The sequence below is a fragment of the Planococcus citri genome, chromosome 3 (assembly GCF_950023065.1).
Source record: "Planococcus citri chromosome 3, ihPlaCitr1.1, whole genome shotgun sequence".
Lineage (NCBI taxonomy): Eukaryota > Metazoa > Arthropoda > Insecta > Hemiptera > Pseudococcidae > Planococcus > Planococcus citri.
This window is the reverse complement of record NC_088679.1, coordinates 42,653,832-42,673,825: the sequence shown is the minus strand read 5'-3', so window position 1 is coordinate 42,673,825 and position 19,994 is coordinate 42,653,832. Positions and strand designations below refer to the sequence as shown.

The 19,994-nt window shown below is 32.4% G+C and overlaps 1 protein-coding gene across 2 annotated transcripts in view; it reads left to right on the top strand.

The window, feature by feature from the left end:
• Window positions 1-450: 450 nt before the first annotated feature.
• Tob (Transducer of ERBB2) overlaps window positions 451-19,994 on the top strand; it is a 42,548-nt gene continuing 23,004 nt past the window's right edge. The window contains exons 1-2 of one of the 2 annotated variants that reach the window (XM_065354123.1): window positions 451-792; window positions 17,925-17,982. The gene's annotated coding sequence lies outside the window, so the exon portion shown is untranslated. The remainder of the gene's footprint in view (window positions 793-17,924; window positions 17,983-19,994) is intronic. The other variant, XM_065354124.1, reaches the window with a different exon arrangement.

The window sequence follows — 19,994 nt, the reverse complement described above, 5'->3', positions numbered from 1 at the left end:
TTGCAAAAGTTGAAAAAAAAATGCGAGACGAAAATTTCAACTCGAAGTAGGCTACCTATTGTTTGTTGTTTTCAGGTCACGGAATGTAAGCATCCAAAACGGGAAAGTTCCGTCTTTGACCTTGATTTTGAATCCTACCATCTACACGGGGGAGTGTATGTTTGCAAAAAAAAAATCAACGATGTGTTTTTCTCATTATTTTCCATACCGATGGTTTAATTTTTTCCGTATGGTACTTATTCGTCATTTTCTCTTAGCTTTTTTTTTCTCCTATCTCTGTAATATGAAAGTTTACAATTTGAAGTTGCATCCCTCAATCCAAAGGCTGCATGACGTAAAATGAATTACAAACGAATAACGAAGCGTTTTCAGTATGACGTCAAGAGAAAAGTGTGTGACGTCAAAGCGTTTATAACACAGTAGTGGGCTATATTTACGTTTCGTGTACTAGGCAATGTATTTTATCGGATTCTCTTCGCTACTAGAGCTCTGTGCTTCGCGTTGGTGTTTTATTACTGCTTTGGATCTCTAAGTGGAGGGACTGTGCTCGCGAATATACGGATTCAAATTTCGCGTATAAGTTTCGAAATTCTTGATATCCCCCTCTGTTAAGTTTTCTATTTTTGTACGTTTTTATTTCTTGTTTTGTTTTAATTTTTTTTCGTTTCTTTTGGTTTTGTTTTGTTTGTTTTTTATTTATTTATTTATTGTTTATTTGTGTTTTCATTCGTTTTCCCCACAAATCCCCGTTCAACAGTATTCAAATCTAATCAGCTGATTTTGGAGCGATTGGTGAGTTGAATTTTTTCCAATGTTTTATTAAATATGTACGTATAGCTTGCTAATGCTTCTTTCAACGGAGTAAATTTGAAAATATTTTTACGAATAAGAACGTTTAAAAGTGAAATGATAAAAATACCGCTATGATGCATGATAACGAATCCGAGCTGGTTGACTGTAACTATCGATAATGATAATGGTTAATGGTTGCTGGTAAATTAGCATTCGATTCCAGAAAAATCTTTCTAATCAATTTTTTTTTGCATTCTTTCTCGGTAGCAATAGTGTGATGTAATTCATCATTTTTATCAGCTGTTTAAAATACAAAAATTCACTGTGCAGTTCAATCATTTTTTTCTTAGTTTTGTGAAATTTAAAATAAGCTTTTTGAATTGATAGGTATCAGGCACTTTTATTTTTTTTCTAAATTTACGAACAGGTAGGTAGGTGGATTGTGAAAACAAATAGGCTCTGGTAATCGAGCAGTAGAAATTTTTGGCACCTGTGCAACTTTGACACTGTACAAAATGAAATTATCATTTATTGGCCACTGTTATCACTAATTTACTCGAAAATTCTTCTATTGTACGGTGTTCTGGGAAATATTTAAATACAATTTTTTGCGATTGAAAATGTTTGAAATGTATTTGAAGCCTTTTCGATGACGTTTTTGAAATTAACATTTTGAAGGTCGCTGTAATGAAGGTCATTCTTTGAGTCCATGTATGAACTCGTGACCTATTTCATAATTACACGTCTTGCGAATGATTTCGCGTTCAAAAAGCAGTTTACCTGCACGTGATGATTTTTTTGAAGATTTTTTTCATTTTTTTTTGACACGTGCAAAAATTGAATCGTATTCTCCTGGAAAATTATGTTTCCGATTATGAAATACATACCTACCTACTTACCTACCTACATTGAGAAACGTTCGCGTTTTTTTCTTTCTTTCCTTTTTTTAGTGCCAGACTCTCCTATTTTATTTATCAGGGTTTTGAAGCCTCATTAAATATGATAAGATAAACGAATTAGTATATCGTTACAACCATTTGGTTATTCGATGCGATTATGATGTGCTGAAATTATTTATATCTACTGGTCTCGGAATTCGTCAACGGTTTTTTCATTATTTTCTTTTCTTTCTCGAATGCATTTTATATTGGGGAGGTTTATTCGCTCAAGTTCACTAAACAAGCTAGGTACCCACCTATGTATGTAGTATCTATCTGCCTGTTCATTCAATCGCGTAGCAATGTTGCCAAACTTGTGACATATTAGGAACCATTTGATTGAAATTCCTTTGTAAAGTTTTTGTGACGATGGTTTAATATGTAGTATAGGTAACCCATCTTACGATAAATTAATGACAAAAATGATTTCAATTTCACACGACAACAGTGTGCCCTTGAACTGAATACGTTTCGACGAGTGGATTCGCAATTGACATATGTGTTAAGATTACCTACCTTATTAGAGGAATGATGGAACTTAATCGATGAAAAAAATGGAGCAATCTTGCGTAATTATTCGACCCAGAGAATAAATAATTTTACCACTTCCGTACCTAGTATATTTCACCTATACGTATGTTTATTACGTAATTTGTATACATATGTTTTGTTTATCGATATCGATTTCAGAATAATTATCTAGTAGTTCAAAATTCTGAGTAAATATTTATTGGTGCAGCTCAAGTCGTCGAGGAGAAAAGCTGGAACATATGTTGATTGAATTTTATTCCTGATATAAACATGACGTAGGTAGATGATCTTAAATGGAAAAATTAATTTTCAAAAATGAATTGGTGAACCCCCTCGTAAAATTTTTTGTCGAATTTTTCAAAATATTTATCCCAATTCGGTTCAATACAGATGACCGAACTTATGAGTAAAATGTAATCTTTATACGAGAAACATGTGAATACTTAGAAATAAATTTCTAGAAGAATATTTCGTTTTTCCACGTAAAAAAAGGGTTAGAACAGCACCTACATAATTCGAAACCGATGCGAATTGTTAGAATTTGATTTTGCCAGTATGGCGACCTTGAAAAGTAATCGAGCTTTTTACACGTTAATAAAAATTTACGAGCATATGCGCATGTGTTGAAATATGAAACATCAGATAGCTTACATGTTTTGTGCATTCATCAAACGACAGCTCACCGTTCGTATAAATCATACAAATGGCAACACTGATGCGATGTGGATTTGAAAAAAAATTATTTTTCGCAACAAATTTTATTTTTCAATTCAGACAGATAAATCTTGAAAGTTTTTTTACGATCGTTATATAAACCTTATCGCAACAGTCTTTAAAATTTTCCTTATCTAAAAGTGTCTACTAAAAATTGATTGTGAACGCAGTACCTAGTACCTTACCTACCTACAAGTGTGTTTAGAAATTTCAAGTGTATTTCAAATACTGCGTATCATCTCAAAGTTGTGCGAGTGAGTCTCGAGTAAAAAAAGTGAAATCATTAATGGTGATTAATTATTTCCTAGGGCCTGGGGTACTGAGGTTTTAAAAAATGGACTATTTTAAAATTTGTATCCTGTAAATTTTTCCAATAGGCTAAAATAAATTGTAAATGAGAAAAATTGTGATTTCGATTAATTTTTTACCTATATAATTGTTTGGTGGCTTCTTATTACATTGCCCAACTTACGATCGTGATCATTTAAATGCAAATATATGTGTATCTCTATAATATAACTGAAAGAATTAGTGAGAATTAGCATGTTCTGAATGCCAAGGTATCTACATATACTCACAAGGCACTGGGTAAACACGTGGTTTTATGGTGATTTTTAATTTTTTTTTAAAACTTAATTCATGTCTCCTAAGAACAATAATTGCTGATACGTATGTGCGCAGATGACGATACTGGATTGATTCAATCAAATAGATGATTTGCATTTGTATCAAATCATCTAATAGGTCTGCCACTGATTTAATTTCCATCCCATATTTGCATAGGTAGATTTCAATTGAAAAATATCGACATTTCTAGAACTCGATTCAGTTCTTAATAAGGGTTAAAAAATATTCGTTTTTTTTAAAATTCCAATCTTCTACAACAGTAAATTTGAAATGGCTTTAAAAAAGGCCAAAATTCCAGGCGATGAAAAAATTGTTTATTCAGTGAACCGATCATTCATTTTTGTTTTGAAGTAATAGGTCAAGTATTTGAAAACAGCGATGAAATAGTTTTCTAATCGAGTTAAAAAGTGTTACTGAATGCGCAAAACGCTCTACTGAAATTTCAAGTTCAAATATTGCGCTTGCGCAGTTAAAATTGAATTTTGTCTAGAGAGAAAGCTCGATGTTTCGTCAACATAGTTTCATTATTTATCTGCGGTTATTTTAATTTTAAAATCGTTGCCTGCAATGTTCTTCATTTATTCGTTACACGTATAAGGCAAGCATTATTTTTAAATGACAAGTTTTAAAATCATAAAGTTCAAAGAGTCTTTTGTTCAATACCCAGTAAATTATCAGAAATAAGAAGGAGTAAATTTTTGCTATTCAAATGAGACAAATCTGAAGGGGGATTCTTTTGCGATGGAACTGGAACAAATTTCCAATGTGAAAGCACGGAAGGCTATAAAAAATCTAGCGATAGGTACGACTTTTGGTGGGGAGTGAATTTTTGTATTTCAAATCATTACTGAAAAGGAAGGGCGAAGAAGGCGACGAATTTGGGGAAAAAATGAGGAATGGGGAATGGGAAAAAAATTTCAAAAAATGGAGAAGATTAACTGATAAAAAAATAATTGATTTGAGGAAGTAGGTAGTAGGTACCTACATACATACTTTGGTGATATTTTTACAAGTTGAATAGAGTCAGTCTTAACAATAAATTTGTACTTTAACAAAGACCTAAGACACTTTGAAGATTTCAAAGACTCGATTGGCGATAGCCCATTCATTTCCCTTGCCTTAAATAACGATTGGAACTAGGATTTCGTAGCTGTAAACAGAAAAAAAGTAAATAGGTTAAAACATTTAATAACATGGGAATTGAGGAATAAGTCGACTTTTTCAGAAGAGTTTGCCTACTTCTCGAAACCATATCTGTTTTCTTTGAAAAATAATGATAGCTTAAAATTTGATGATTCGACAAACACAGAAAAAGATCGAACAATGAATCTTAAAACTTCACAGGTAGGTAGGTATTTTAATTACGGAATTTCTATTGTAAAGCTCTCCAATAATGCTGAATTGCGCATAAAAGGGACAGAAAAATTTGAATACCCAGTGGAATTTTTTTAACGTTGAAAGAAACGAGGTTAATTAAATTATTATTGCCGGATAAATGTAAAAAAGAACGAAAAAATTCAAATAATGGAATTTTTTAACATTGAAATGGCGAATCAGTAAGTTAGAACGCAGATGATCGCTGAAACGAATAAATTAAATACTCATACGATCACCGTGTACCATACGTAGTAGGAAGATACAAATAATCAGCGGTGATAATAAATTGATAACGAAAATAATTTTTCGTTTTGTTTTAAATCACGATTAAATAAATGGTTCCTATACCCAAATTTATTGCTTATCATGTCAGTCAATTTCATAAACTATATCATTTTTCAATGAAAAACATTTAAATTTCCCCGCATCAAAGATCATATTCTGGCTTTTTTACACGAAATGATGGGTTAAAGAGTACCTAGCTAAATACCGTGAAATGCAGCGCATATATGTACTTATTATTAGTCTGTACGTTTAATGTACGCAAATCGCTTTTTAAAAATCATTTCTACGTAAAAAAAAATTACCAAGTTCAATTTGTCACTGAACGACTACCGAGTACCGAGCAACAACTGGTTGCATGTGTAATGTGAACCGGTTAATATATACCCAGACTCGTTGACAATATGTTTCTTTGAAAAGTTGAGTGACTCCCCTTTGCCATCAGCGATAAGTGGTTGGCCTCTGCATGAATAGATTTTCTTTTACGCGTTTATTATTGTGATTTTTCGTAGCGCTTACTTTCTTCGAAATTTACTTTTCTCGCGTTTTTCTAATTAGCCATCGCATTGCGTTTGTAATTTCTGAAAGTGGCGTTTATCGTATATTCGCGTACACTTTCCTGCTGTTCTAATTATAAGATGCGTCGGGATACCCCTTTGCGGGTAGGTACAACAATAACATATTTAATGAAGGTAAATTAAAAATTTAATTGCTTGTTTCGCAAACCTATGGGATTTGTTTTAATATGTACATTATTTTGTTTCGCAAGTTCAATAATAAGTCCTAATGTAGAATACGATTAATTTACATACTTAATCTTTTTTTAAATCGTTATTTTTATTAAAAAATCAAAAAAAGAATACAATTTCGAGTAAAGTGATTTCTCGAAAACACTTTAATTTTTCAATCTAGTTTAGGCACCTACCTGGTACTTAGCTATTTACCTACCTATACGAGTTCCAAAAAATAATTAAGTAAATTGAACCGAACATTTTTTGTAAGCTGTAAAACGAGGCTCCAGTACATTTCTCGTTTATTGATGAAGGGAGAGGGGGGTATGCACGCTTACCTATGTTTATTTTCTTCGTTTAGAGTTGTCCATCATTTAGTACTTAATTTTAATATAGGTACGTTTATTTTATCGGTTGAGAATTGAAATAAGTCTGCTGTTTCGACTTTTTAGTACTTGCATGATTGTTTATGAATGAATACCTAATTCCACAATTTTACCTTATAATGTATTTCGTTGAATTATCCACGAGGTAGAATACATATTTATTATGAATAGCGATACACTTGCATCGAGGTCATTTTTTATTCATCAACATTATTCTTTAGAAAACTATACAAGTTGAGATATTGAAACATGTTAAAAAGTCAGAGTATTTTTGATGACTTCATTTGTAATTTAAAAAAAAAAAATAAGTTCCTACCTATTTAGGTAACCACGTACTTATTTAACATTTTAGGTAAAAATGGCTCATTTTGTGAATTTATACCTTGTAATATCACTGCACCTATAATGAAGCCGCACTAAAGGAAGTATGAAGCATGAGCAATATTTTACACCAACACAAATTTTTTCAAAGTTAGGAGCTAAAAAAATATACTTAATATCTAGTGATATTTTTTTCCCTCTCAAGTTTTCCATCAAGAAACACATCTGCCCTTTAAATCAATAGATTTTCACAAACGGGAATTTTTTTCAATTTTTCCGGTGAAGTTGACAAAATTGAACGGTTAACGAAATAAAGCATTTTTATAATTGCAAGACCGCAAAATAAAACCACTAAATCAATTTAATTTTATCAATCAGGGGGATTTATCATAACCAGTGATTTAAATAATACATAATTTTCAATATGGTTGAATTGCAAAAGTAATATCATTCTAATTGAATATTTTTCTTTGATTCAATCAGCAACGACCCAGTGATTTTTGAAACCTGAAACTGAATTGATGGCCTAATTTCTCCTGATCAACTGCAATAATGATTCTGTGATATTTTGATTAAATCAATAGGTACCTAACAATCGATCATGTGGTCGATTAATTGATTGTCAAGATCAACCAGTAATTTTTATCATAATGAATCAGTGATTTCATCAAAACTATGTATACTAATTCAATGAATAATATTCACTGACTACTTTCGTAGATATAATTGCAATTTATTCTGATTGAATCATTGATAATGATGAATTTTTTTTATTCAAAATGACTTACGGTTACCTATTTATTCATTCTGCGATTTTCAGTGGCGTGATGGTGAAATTTCATCGATTTTTCAATGACGCAATTTGATTGATTTCTTCAAGAAAATTGACTGGATTTTCGCTATTTCATTGAGACAAGATTCCATTTTTTTTTTCTATTTTACTGATTTGATAATTTTATTGATTTGCGAGCAACTCAATTTTGCCAATTTTTTCAATAAAGAACGAATATCCAGTAATTGATCCATGAAAATTTTAACTGATTCAAATTTAGATAGTATACCCCTCTTCCTCCCTCTAAACCATAATTTAAGTAATACCTACCAAATTTTTTACCAACTGATTTGAAACGCTGATACGTTGATAATTACTTAGGTAGGTACTTTAACAATTTTGAAAGGAAATAATGCAAATCGTTTATCAAATTTGAAATACGTTATCCCAAATATTTATATTTGCAACTAGCGAATGCAGTCTTATTATTTTGGTAAATGTTGATAAATATTTTGTTCAATTTGTTATACGAATTTGTGAAAAAATATTCTTTTTTGCCTTGTTTTATCGATATTGTGCTCGAATTCGTTACGAAATTCGGAATACGTTGCTGGTATTTTTTCGCTTTATTTTTCCGAGGAAATGGAATTACGGTTTTTGAACTTTTACTGACGTCATTAAAATTTTGTGCAGCAATAACTCAACATTTATCAAAGGAAATAATTTGAGAAATGACGTCATTATGCCGGTAAAGTGATGGTTTTTGACAGCTATCCTTCTGCGTATAAATTTTCTGTCTTTTTTTACACGCTTTACCCTTGTAATATTATCTTTTTTCCGTCCGATAGCCTTTAAAAAACAACTTTGCTGACGTCATATATTTCCATTAATACCTGCAAATATAGGTAGGTTGGTAGGTACTCTGTAACTTGAAGGAAAAAAAAAGAAAAAAAATTTTTCTTTATCACGACCTCGTGAAAGTACTTAAGTAGAGTGGCTAAAATTTTACAATTCAATGTTAAACTTTCAGATGAATTGATAATAATATTTTGTTTAAATTTAGGCATAGGTAGATATTTTTAGGTGAAATAAGTACCTATACCTACCTATAAATACTTAATATATCAGCGAGCATTTAGGATTCGTACCTTTTACACGTGTACGTGATTTTTTTTTGAGAAAATTCAGAATTTCCTGGTGCGATAGCAAGGTCACCGAAGAAAATCATTCAACCAATTATTATAGCCTACCGCAAGTGCCTCATCGCTGTATACACAACGACATGGTGACCTATAATTACAAACACACAACTGCATTGTACCTACATCAAATGGATTACCTAGAATCGAGTGAAAAATACACTTACAGTAGAATTATATTGCATTGTGCATGATCATGGTTCTTTGATTCGACAAACGTAAATATGAAATTACTTACGCGTTTCGCGCATCATGTATTTGACCTTGAGCGTAAAAAAAATGATATTGTGAGACACGTTTCGTAATAGCTTTGATTTAAAAAAAAAAAAAAAAGAAGTCTTAAAAAGTTGGCAAATTTGAATACGAGTAAGTTCAGTAACCGTCGAAAAAAGTCGCCTGAAAATTACTCCACGTATAATTAACTGACTGACGCTGACGTATGCGACCTTTAAAACATTGTTTCTAATTTTCAATAACGAACGTTTAACGATGCGATATATTCAAAACTTTTCACGAGCTGTATATTGATATTTTAATTATATTCTCAAGAGTTTCTAATTGATCTTGGAATGCTATTTACGTCCTTTATCACGATTTTTGAACAGTTGCCGGCGAGGACGTGATATATAGTCTTTTGGAATAATTCTGAAAGGATTTCAGTGCAAGAGGAGGGATTTGGAAAAAAGCTGAGTGATGTTAATAGCTAAATTTTAAATTTTCTGATAGAAGAATGATGCTCTAGCATTTAATGAAGGACTATAGCTAGGTAGTAGCTTTTTACCAAAAGAATATATTCCACATGACCTTTCTTATAAGTGTACCTACACCTACCTACCTACTTTTACCTCGAAATGTTAATAGAATGTGTGTACTAAAGTTTAGAATGAATTGATCGAAAACAATATCTAAAGGGCTGGACGGTGCCAAAAAATGAGAAAGGATAATTCATGGCCTTAATGATATCACTAAATTAATTTTCAAGTGGGAAAATTCAAATTAGATATACTTGGTGCAAAAATTCTTTAAAATAATAATTTTTCAAAAGTAAAAAATTGTTGATATCTTCGAAAAATTAGGGAAAAATTCATTATGAATATAGGAAAATTTAAAAACACCAATGAGTTGAATTTTTCAGTTGAAAATTTTTGGCAATTACGTTCATAATGATCACAATTCTGCTTCTCAAATAATCCACCGTCAGTATTGTCCTTGACAAAGGGCATCCAAAAACCATGTAAGCATAGGTAGGTACCTGCTGAAAAGTCTCCCACAGGCGCCAGCGCTTATCACTCGTATCTAAACGAAAAAACGATAGCTAAACCTGACAATTACTCTCGTTTCACTTCAAAATTTGGCGAATTTTTATTCGTATCGTATTTTTGAAATTTAAATTGATTTTGGTATCGAAGTAGCTGAAATTGGTGCTTCGAAGTCAATTGTTGTCATTATCGTTGTTTTATGCTGCCAGCTTTTTCAGCTGCCATTATCGAGGAAGATTTTACATTGAAAAATCAGCCAATTTCAGATGATAATGAAATGTGCATTGTAACCTCATTGATCATCCAACGAATTGCATCCCATCAACTCCTGAAACAATTCATCGAGCAAAACGCGACCAAAAATCAATCAGTTGTGACCTAGAGAGTATCTCGTGTACACAAACACATTGTTTTTGTCGCAGAAATCGCGTAAGCTGTGTATTTTTCATGAATGAGAATCATCACAGTGCTGAAATAATACGTTGTAAAATAAGAATCCGTGAGGTGTGGGCACCTAATATCAAATACCTATGTACATACATGCTAGATGGATGCGCATCAAGTAACCTTGTTTCTATTATACCGATTAACTTTTGCCTGTCGGCCTTAGACGTGATATCTGTCCGCTGCGTGGTGGTAGTCCTACGTCCGTTGGTTAACAAAATAATCGTTATCGTTCGACGTTAAACATATTAATGATTAATGGCGATCCCACGGTTCAAAATTATGACATTACATGTAAATTCGAAGAGGAGGTGGTATATTTTCGATGTATTGTGTTACTCGTGTATGTATTGGCAATTGTCATGAAATATGACTTAAAATTTTTTCAAATTGAAGTTTAAAAGTTTGAGTAAGTCACAATAAGGATAAGACGTCTGCAACTTGACAAATCAATTGATTATGATGAGGAGGGATAACCAACATGTTTGTGTTACTATAGATCTTATCTTATATGTACCTATACTGACGTAGGTACTTACAAAGGTTTATAATTTAGAGATAGCCCTCACCTGCGATTCCTTATGCTTCACAATAAGTCCAGCTGATCCCAACTCGATTGGGAAATGTGTCTATGTCGATGCGAATTATCTAAATTGAACGAATAGCACGACGACGAGGGCTAAAACTAGGGCAACCAATTTATCAGTGAGCAGGTAATTTTATCAAAGGAAACGCACACACAAGGTGATTTTCAGCTCGTTTGTTGACGATATTCCAGCATTGGGAAATTCGATATAGGTACCTCTACCTACCCAGGGTTGGTAAGCATTCCTCAAGTCGAACGTGGGCGAAATTTCGAATTTACCATCGTTAACTTAGTAAACAGGTGTCTGCTGCTTTTAGAAGGTTGACAACATAGCTATAGGTACGCCAAAGATAAGGTTGACAAGGCTGGTTGGAAAGATAAATAAATTTTCAACCCGTATCGCAAAGTATAATATACTTATACTTACGAATACGCGTACTTACTCGTATAAGACCCTATACATAATGATAACCTTCATTGCATCATCGGATTGGATGGTCTAATCTATACACACGTTGCGTATATGACCTAAAGTATATCAATTTGTAAGTTTCGGACAATTTTACAGCTCCATAGCCACCGGTCGAAGTTTGTATTCGATGCACTGGCTACCTAACTTATACTTACGTATACGTACTGACACCTGTAACCTTCAATTTCACCCAATTGGATCAAGTTCAAATTTCAAGCGAATAAATTCGTTTTACGATGCGATGAGCGGATAGTTTATTAATTAATCCATAACTAGAACGGTGCGATTTTTATTTCTCAATTGGATCCATTTTCGAATTGTATTCGATATGTGATCGACTTCGGAGTTGTTAAAATGGATAAGTGATGAACCCGATTTAAATGTTTAGTTTATCAATAATACCACCCATTGTGTCGCTCCACGTGATTTAATACAAATAGGTACGAGCGATAAAAATTGAAGAAAAAAAAACGAATGAAAATGAGCGTACGTTAGCTATAGCTATAGGTATACAATTGATGCGAAAAGTGTAGTTATAATTTGTTCTGTGCTTGAAATCACATCACCTGCAAAAGTTGTATCAGATATAGCGCCTATTTACTTATGAATATTTTGCATTCCTAAGAAATCTTGATGGTTACATTGGTTGGATATGCATACCTAGCCTCTGCTGCGCATGTTTGAAGATTTTTCTTTGAAATTTTCCACGCACATGTTTGATAAGATAAGGGACAATATGATACACTTTTCAGAATTCTTTTTTGAGTGATGATAGAATTAGCTTATGAATAAAATATAAATATGGGTAATCATTTTTGCACTTTTTTTCCAACATTTTATCAAGCACATGCGCTGTACTTTTTTATGATATCGCTTAGATATCTACGAAAATTATACATATGATATCAAAAAACGATCATATGTCACTTGAAAATGATTAATCTTTTCTCAAAAAAAAAAGATGATCATAAAAATTTTCCATAATCGTTAACATCCACTCATGTAAAAGTATCTTTACAAAATTCCCAAAATTATGACCCAAATTTGAGCTCAAAATTTTTCAAAATGCTCAAAAAACTTTTTTATTTATTTTAATGGGTACCTACATATATTTTTTTCAAAAAGAGCCTACTCAGAGAGGCTCAGTTCCAAAAGATGATATTTAAGATTCTGCCCCAACATAGGCGTTCGGTCAAGGGTTTATTTACCTATAAGTGGTTGAAAATTTGCAAATATGTACCTACATATTTTTCGAAAGAAATCGTGTTCTGAAAATATTTTATTCCCGAGCGTTACTCATTGATTATGGCAAAATCAAAAAATATCTTTTCTGAAACGAGGAGAATATTTTGGAACGCAGTGGAATTAATTTTTTGACCAACGTTGATCAACGTTCAAAAACTCAACAACATTTTTAAAAAAATTAACCCAATTTTGATGAATTTTAAAGCCAAAGGAGTTGGTTCTGAAGGAACAACAGCTCTTCATTGATCAAAAATACTTGCGCCCACTTTATAGGGTAGGTACCTAAGTATGTGGATGAACGGAGAACTCTCCTTGATTGCCTGATTTCAGTGACCTATAGCCAGAGGATTCTGTTCAAAAGGCGACAAAAATCAAAACCAGTGGATGGGCAGCTCCATTGAAATGGTCTTACAAAATCGTTATCCTTGATAAGAATGGGAAGGGGGAGAAAAGAATTAATTAAATTGTCAAAATATCCAACTGTGGGTACTTAATTCACTTGAGAGGGTTTACCTGGAACAAGTTTGAAAAATTTCTATCCTAGATAAGCAGTGCGAAGAGAGGGTGGAAGCCGGGAGGGAGGTAGGATGAGAGCATTGGGAGCAGAGATTTCAAACATGGAGATGATCTCCTATATTAAGTTCCAATTTGTGCCAATTTCGAGGGTCAAGTCCACAGAGAAGCAAAGAGTTGAAGCCAAAAATTTTAAAAAAATTGACTGATGAAGACAAATCTTGTGTTACGTAATTTCATATTCTCCCCGCCTGTTTTTTTGGGAGGAAGGGCTAAGGCGAAATGTTCACTTCGTGGCTTTAAATTCAACTAGTTGCACTTTTTAAAATGAAGTTTAAGAAATTCACCCCATCCCTCGCTATCTTCGGGGGAATTTCTACTTCACACTTGAAACTTGCATTATTTTAATCAAAAATGTAAAGAATTTCAATTTCAAGGTTATTCCAAATGAAAAATCACGAATATTTTTTCTCCGTGTACCTACCTGCCGAACAGGCTTATGAGTTGATAAAATTGAATAAAAAATCTGCGTGGGTTTTTCCTTTTGGAAAAAAAAACGAGATACAGTGTTCCGTGAATGGTGGGCAATGATGTTGGAATGAAATGAAGACGTGTAGCATTCTAGATTTTACGCATTACTAGTAGGTAACTATATCAACATAATTCTAATTTGTTCTTTCCGGACCAGTTGATTCACATCGTTATACTTTATGGTAGATTTTTTAACGAATTCGGTCACGTCATTTTTATTAAAATTTGTTCTCTGTCGCTCTAACTCGTTCTCGTACTATGCAATTTCCTTATTTCAATGACAATTATTATTTTCGTCTTTTAAATTTTAGTAAACGTAGATAATTATCGTATACATATAGGCTTATAATATAGACATTATGCTTGTACTCGTTTCATGAATAGGAACCTACCTACCAAATATTGAAACCTTGTTGTGCGATTCGACGCGACGATGAGTTTTTTGGCCAACGTTAACACTGATAAGATAAATAGATAGATGACTTTTTTCGTAGGAAATTTTTCATAAGCCCTACCCTAGCAGATCTACTCCGGAAATACCGAGAGATGTTTGCGGTCTGACGAAATACTAGATAGGGTACTGCATAATGTTAACTCATGTGTCGTAAATTCCAGTAAGCGATGATGCTCTAGAGATGGCTTTCTCGCTATCGCTATACGGCTGGAGATGATTAATCGCACGTATAATATTAGATTATGATGACATTTCGTAATAAAAACCCAATCTTTTCCAGTGTTAAGGTTAATAGTACAGCTACCGATGAAATTTTCATTTCATAGTGTATACAATCTGAGCGAACGCGCTCAGCCATTAATAAGTAACTATTCTCTGTAATCTTCTCCGTCAATTACCGGTTAATTACAATTTACAAATATTAATCACGTTTACGGCTCGAAATGGCGAAAAAAATTGGCCCAATGTTTATAAACAAGCCTGAGAAGAGTCCTTGAACGAATTGTTTGTGCCTGCGAAGCCGACACTATAGCTTCGAACGATAGATACGTAAAATACACATCTCGTTAGTATAGTATACTATAAAGTTGACCTTGAAATCAAACGTCCTAACTAGTCTAGCGTACCTACACTATGAATAAATAATTATTATTTCTAGTTACATATTTCAATTAGATACCTTTACTCGTGCTCTCCCTCTTCGTTTTGACAAGATGTATAGTAATATTTCATAATGAATGAATCGATGAGACGGACTAGACGTTTTTATAGACGAAAAGAAGACGCGTGCAGCTTGCTGGTCTGTGGAATAAAATTGCAATTTTCGAGCGAAATTATCGCGAGTAGGTAGCTCGATACGTATAGCTACGGTGCGCACGTTTCGTTTTCGTTCTGATATTAGAAAAATGAAAAATGAACCTTTAGTTCACTTACATAGTTGGCTTTTACGTTGAATTGAATTGTTAATCGATCATTGATTTTTACCACTACCGATTGGAATGAAACTTGATTTATCGTCACCCGTTAGTGTACATACCTAGAGGGAAAAGGAATGATTTTAATTCGGTGGATATTTGATTTCTCTGGAATTTGTCTAGTGATTCAATTTAAGGGGCAACAGTTTAAAAAATATCCAAAAATAAAAATTGGTGGAGAAATAGTCTGGAATTTTGAAGTGGCTACAAATGTCTGTCAGTAGGTAACTTTATTACTTAAGCTTATTTTGGTCGTCCTCAAGAGTTTCGACAGAATTGATGTCCAACGCCACAAGAATATAATTATTAAACTATTTTGTTTTTGTTTTTGAATTTTTAAAAGTGTATTTTCCAACTGTCTGAACCATTTTAGCGGAAATATTCTTCGTTTGTCTTCAAAAATTATCCCAAGTTTCGTGCTTGAAAATTTTAAAATTTTATTTTTGAGCATTTTGGGATGGCGCTTCCTTTATTTTTCGATTAAGCAACTTCAGAAGCACCAAATACGTATAAGGCACATGCGACCTCTTCTCATTAATGATCTTAAGTTTGCTTTACATTTTTAGTTGACCTTGAAAATATGTTTTTTGGTGCCTCAAAATTGTGTGCAATCTTTTCTGTCGCAAGCAAGAAGTCGAATTTTAAACCAATAAATTTGAAAAATGATCAAAAATTAAAATATAAATGTTTTGAAATCATTACTTTCAACTAAGTACATACGTATTAAAACCATCTTGGGTGATTTTTAATTTCAACTTTTTTTCCAAAATGGTCTCTGAATTGAAGAAATTAGGAAAAAAATCAGAAAAAATTCAAATATGTAGGTTGAATTTAGCATTTTCCACGTTTTTAGATCTACAAATTGGAATGTAGATTTTCAAGACCCCTACAATGAAAAATTGCTTCCGGTGGTTGTCGCATTGAGTTACATTGACTTTGCCCGCTCCCCTCTAAATTTTGGTCTAGATATGCTCAAGTTTTAAGAGAAAATTCTTAATGTTGAATTTTTAAATTATTATTTCAAGAAAAGGGAAGTTAGTGGAGCGGATTAGATTTTTTTTCTCTTAGTGGAGAGACAAAAACCGAGAATGCATAATCACGCAGTTCTTTGCGAATTTAGAAATTACGTTTTTCAATTTGAAAATTTCTTGTAAACCAGAAAAGACATTGCCCAGTTTTTTCGCTGCTAAAAAAGAATACTGTGTTATATTTTTTATGCATTTTTTTTTTCCTCAAGGACAAACAGGCAGATTAAATTATACAGATCTGAAAATTGGAGATTACTCATAAAAGTGCACTACGTACCTATGATGTATATTGTATGTACATAAATGTTTAGTGTCAAAAAATCACGTTTTTTTTTTTTTTTTTTTTTTTTTAATTGCACAAATCTAACTCAACTGCGTTTTAAATTCGTCATTTCACGACTTGCATTGTAATTTTTGGCCCTTTTCTTCTAAATTTTCAGAATATATGAACGAATAATTTGACCTTCTCGATCCCCCTTCTGCTATTCTCGCATTATAATGATAAATATGGGACAAAAAATAATCCCACATATCGTAAGTGCCTGATCCAGTATCTACATATAATATATTGCATATGCATACTCCTCTCTGATTGATGAAGCTTCTCATTTTAAAAATTATCTATTAAACTTGGTGTCTTGAACTACGTAGGTCCTAGGTACCTACGTCGTACTTGTTGCATTGCTTGCCTACTTATAATGTTAATGCCATTGCCAAATTTTTGGCTTTTCACTCTAAAATTTGAAACAAAAAGTGTTAAACTTTTATGACTTAAACATTCTACCTATTTAAATACCTACTAAGTATATCTATTTCTTTCTTTTTGATAATCCTCTTTTTACTAAACTATTTATGATAGGTGCTTGCCCATTTCAGAATATTACCTTCTTGGAGATCCGACACGAGCAAACACATACGTACAAAATATGGTCCCTATCAAATTATCGTATAGTTACATACCATTGTTAAAATCGTATAGCGCAGTCTACGAATGTAATTTACGATTTATGCTTATCGTTTGATTAAACGCTCTATTTGTTTTTGAAGACGTCATAGTTGATTGATTCGAAAACAATATGCTAATATTGTCCTAAAAACATCCTTTAAACATCGTGTACACCCTCCAGTTAACATATCAACTTGTGGTTAAAAGCTACGATACGTTTAACTCGATAAATTAATTGTTAGTTAATTACTCAAGTTTTTCCTCCCTCTGGAAACATTAATGGGTGTCTCAATAGAGATAGTGGTACCTATTTAAGTAGTTATATACCTACTTACATTGCGAGTGCACTATTTAGTAAGGTACCGATTTCACAATCGATGAATTTTGCTGGAGCTGAAATTTGTTTTCACCATAAAACAATTGATAATAAATTCGTAGTTCTACTTGCGTATTAAAAATAAAAAATTTCCAAAAATTATAAATGAATTAATGACCTTGAAATCAAACGATTGCGTTATCAGTGAATTGATCCGGGTAATTTACGTGCGCAATAAAAAACGTTTTATGAATCTGCTCGAGTGCTCGGCTCGACTGTTCTCGTATTAAGTTACCTACGAAATTATTCAAATGAAATTTTCAATTAAAAAAAATGCTTAATACGTTGTTTCGTGTGCTTTACTCCTACTATAGGTATATATACCTACATATTTAGCTGGATAATTATACAAATTAGCATTCAATTTTTATATACATATCTTTCTCATTAAATTGGAAATAATTTTCAGTTTTTTTTTTCTTACAGAAATATTACATAAAGAAAAATATCGGTTTTATTGTATCGAGAAAATCTGCAATACTGGGTAAGTTGCCATTTTGAATATCTCACGTTCGATTAAGATTTCACGTAAGAGTGAATATACATTTAAAAATAGTTTAAAATTATAATTTGTCAAATGTGGGAGTAGAAAAAATGTTTGCCATTGTCATTTACGTAGCCAATGAGTAATTTTACATTCTAGTGTAAAGCATAAACATAGACTCGTGTGCCAAAGGTATACAACTTATAATTAAGAACCAGCAGAAATATTTTTTCCTCCGCACAATGTACCTATATTTAAAGCGAAATCGATGTATTGGAATATTATCTATTTGAAACAAATTGTTTGTTACATTTTGTTGTTTTGGTTAAAAATCAAATTACGTAGGTACATCATTTTTTCCAATTTTTTTGCGCAGCAATATAAGAACGTTTTAAAATTTTGCTTTTTTTTCTTGTCGTATGTTTACTACATTTTACCTGTATAAATTTCTCAAACACAAAATATATCTGCACCGCTATTACTCCCCAGTCCTCTTACATACTAAATCAGTTGTTCTACGTAGATACCTACCTAACAAGATGCTGCTGAATTTTTCATACCTAAATGGCATCATCTGCTCGAGATGATTTCGTAAAAGTCGAGTAAATTTCGCGATGCAATTTAATCGAATTTAGGAGTTCAATTTTTTAAATCAATACGCGTACCTACATCGCGAGAAATGGCATATGTACATAGATAAATTTAATCTCGCGAGCCATTAAACGAATATAGGGTAATCAATGTTAACGATTCATCGTTCTACGAGTACTCGTATAGCATTAATTAATATTCAAAAAAATTCTTTTCATTTCGGTGTGGAATTTTCATAATTTAATGATGCAAGGTACCTACTTTAATACTGAGGTATTATTAAAATTTTTTCCCAATTTCGCAGAAAAAATCCAACAATTGTCGTAGAATAATACCTACATTGGATAATAAATGCTCGAGGAATTAACTTAGCTTACTTGGCTAGATAATTGGTAGTTTGGTATACGCGCATTAAGAATCATTTTATATAATTCTAAATCTTCTTTTAGAAACATTTTTAAAAACTTTAAAACAAAAAAACACACACACATTGGGGTTATAATAAGAAGGAAAAATTGTCGCGGAAAGTTTCGTAATAGCCTGTGACAGTTAAAGAGGTATGATATGTACATATATGTGCACCTACATACGATTTGTTAAATAGCATTGCATATTTACGTGTGTGAGACTGACTATAAGACACAATATTAGCGTTCAACATGGAATAACGCCAGATTTCAAAATTTCTATAATTACAACCTAAATAAAATTCAACCAGAAAAAAAAACGTAAACAAGATACACCCATTCAGACTAATTTTTGCTAGGTGCGTATAAATGCCATACACTCGTGTAGATTTCACAGAAGAATCCCCCATTACATTACAGCCGATGGTAAGGTCTGGTAGTCCGGTGTAGATCAAAATAAAAGGTTCATTATCGCGCGAGAGCTGATCACTTTTTGAGATATTTTCAAGGGCGATATAGCTATTTTGGACTGTTTATATACCCTGTTTTGTCATTTTCAACTAGTAATTTTAAGCACAGAATATAATTTATAAAACGTAAACACATTTTTAGAGCAATTAAAATGACAAAAAATTTAATTCCATTTTTTTCTACAACAAGGACATGTAAGTACGAGTATCTACACGCGATAATACTCGTATTGTAAGTTTGATTTAAAACATGGTAATTTCTTGGAATCGGATAAGTACCTATTTTCCGCGCAAAATTATTTCATAAAATGGTCAAATCGTGTTTGTAAAAAGCTTCCGAGTTTTGTTTTTCCTCTGTAGAACATAATGTTCGTATGTCTTAATGATAATGAGGTTAGGTTTTTGGCTAGGATACCCGTAGAGAGGGTCAAATGAAATTCTAGGAGACGGACCATAGACTGTTTTAAGTGTTTTGAATTAGCAGTCGAGTGAAATGCATTTCTATAAATTTGTTATTGTTTAAGAAAGCAGTTCTTAGATACTT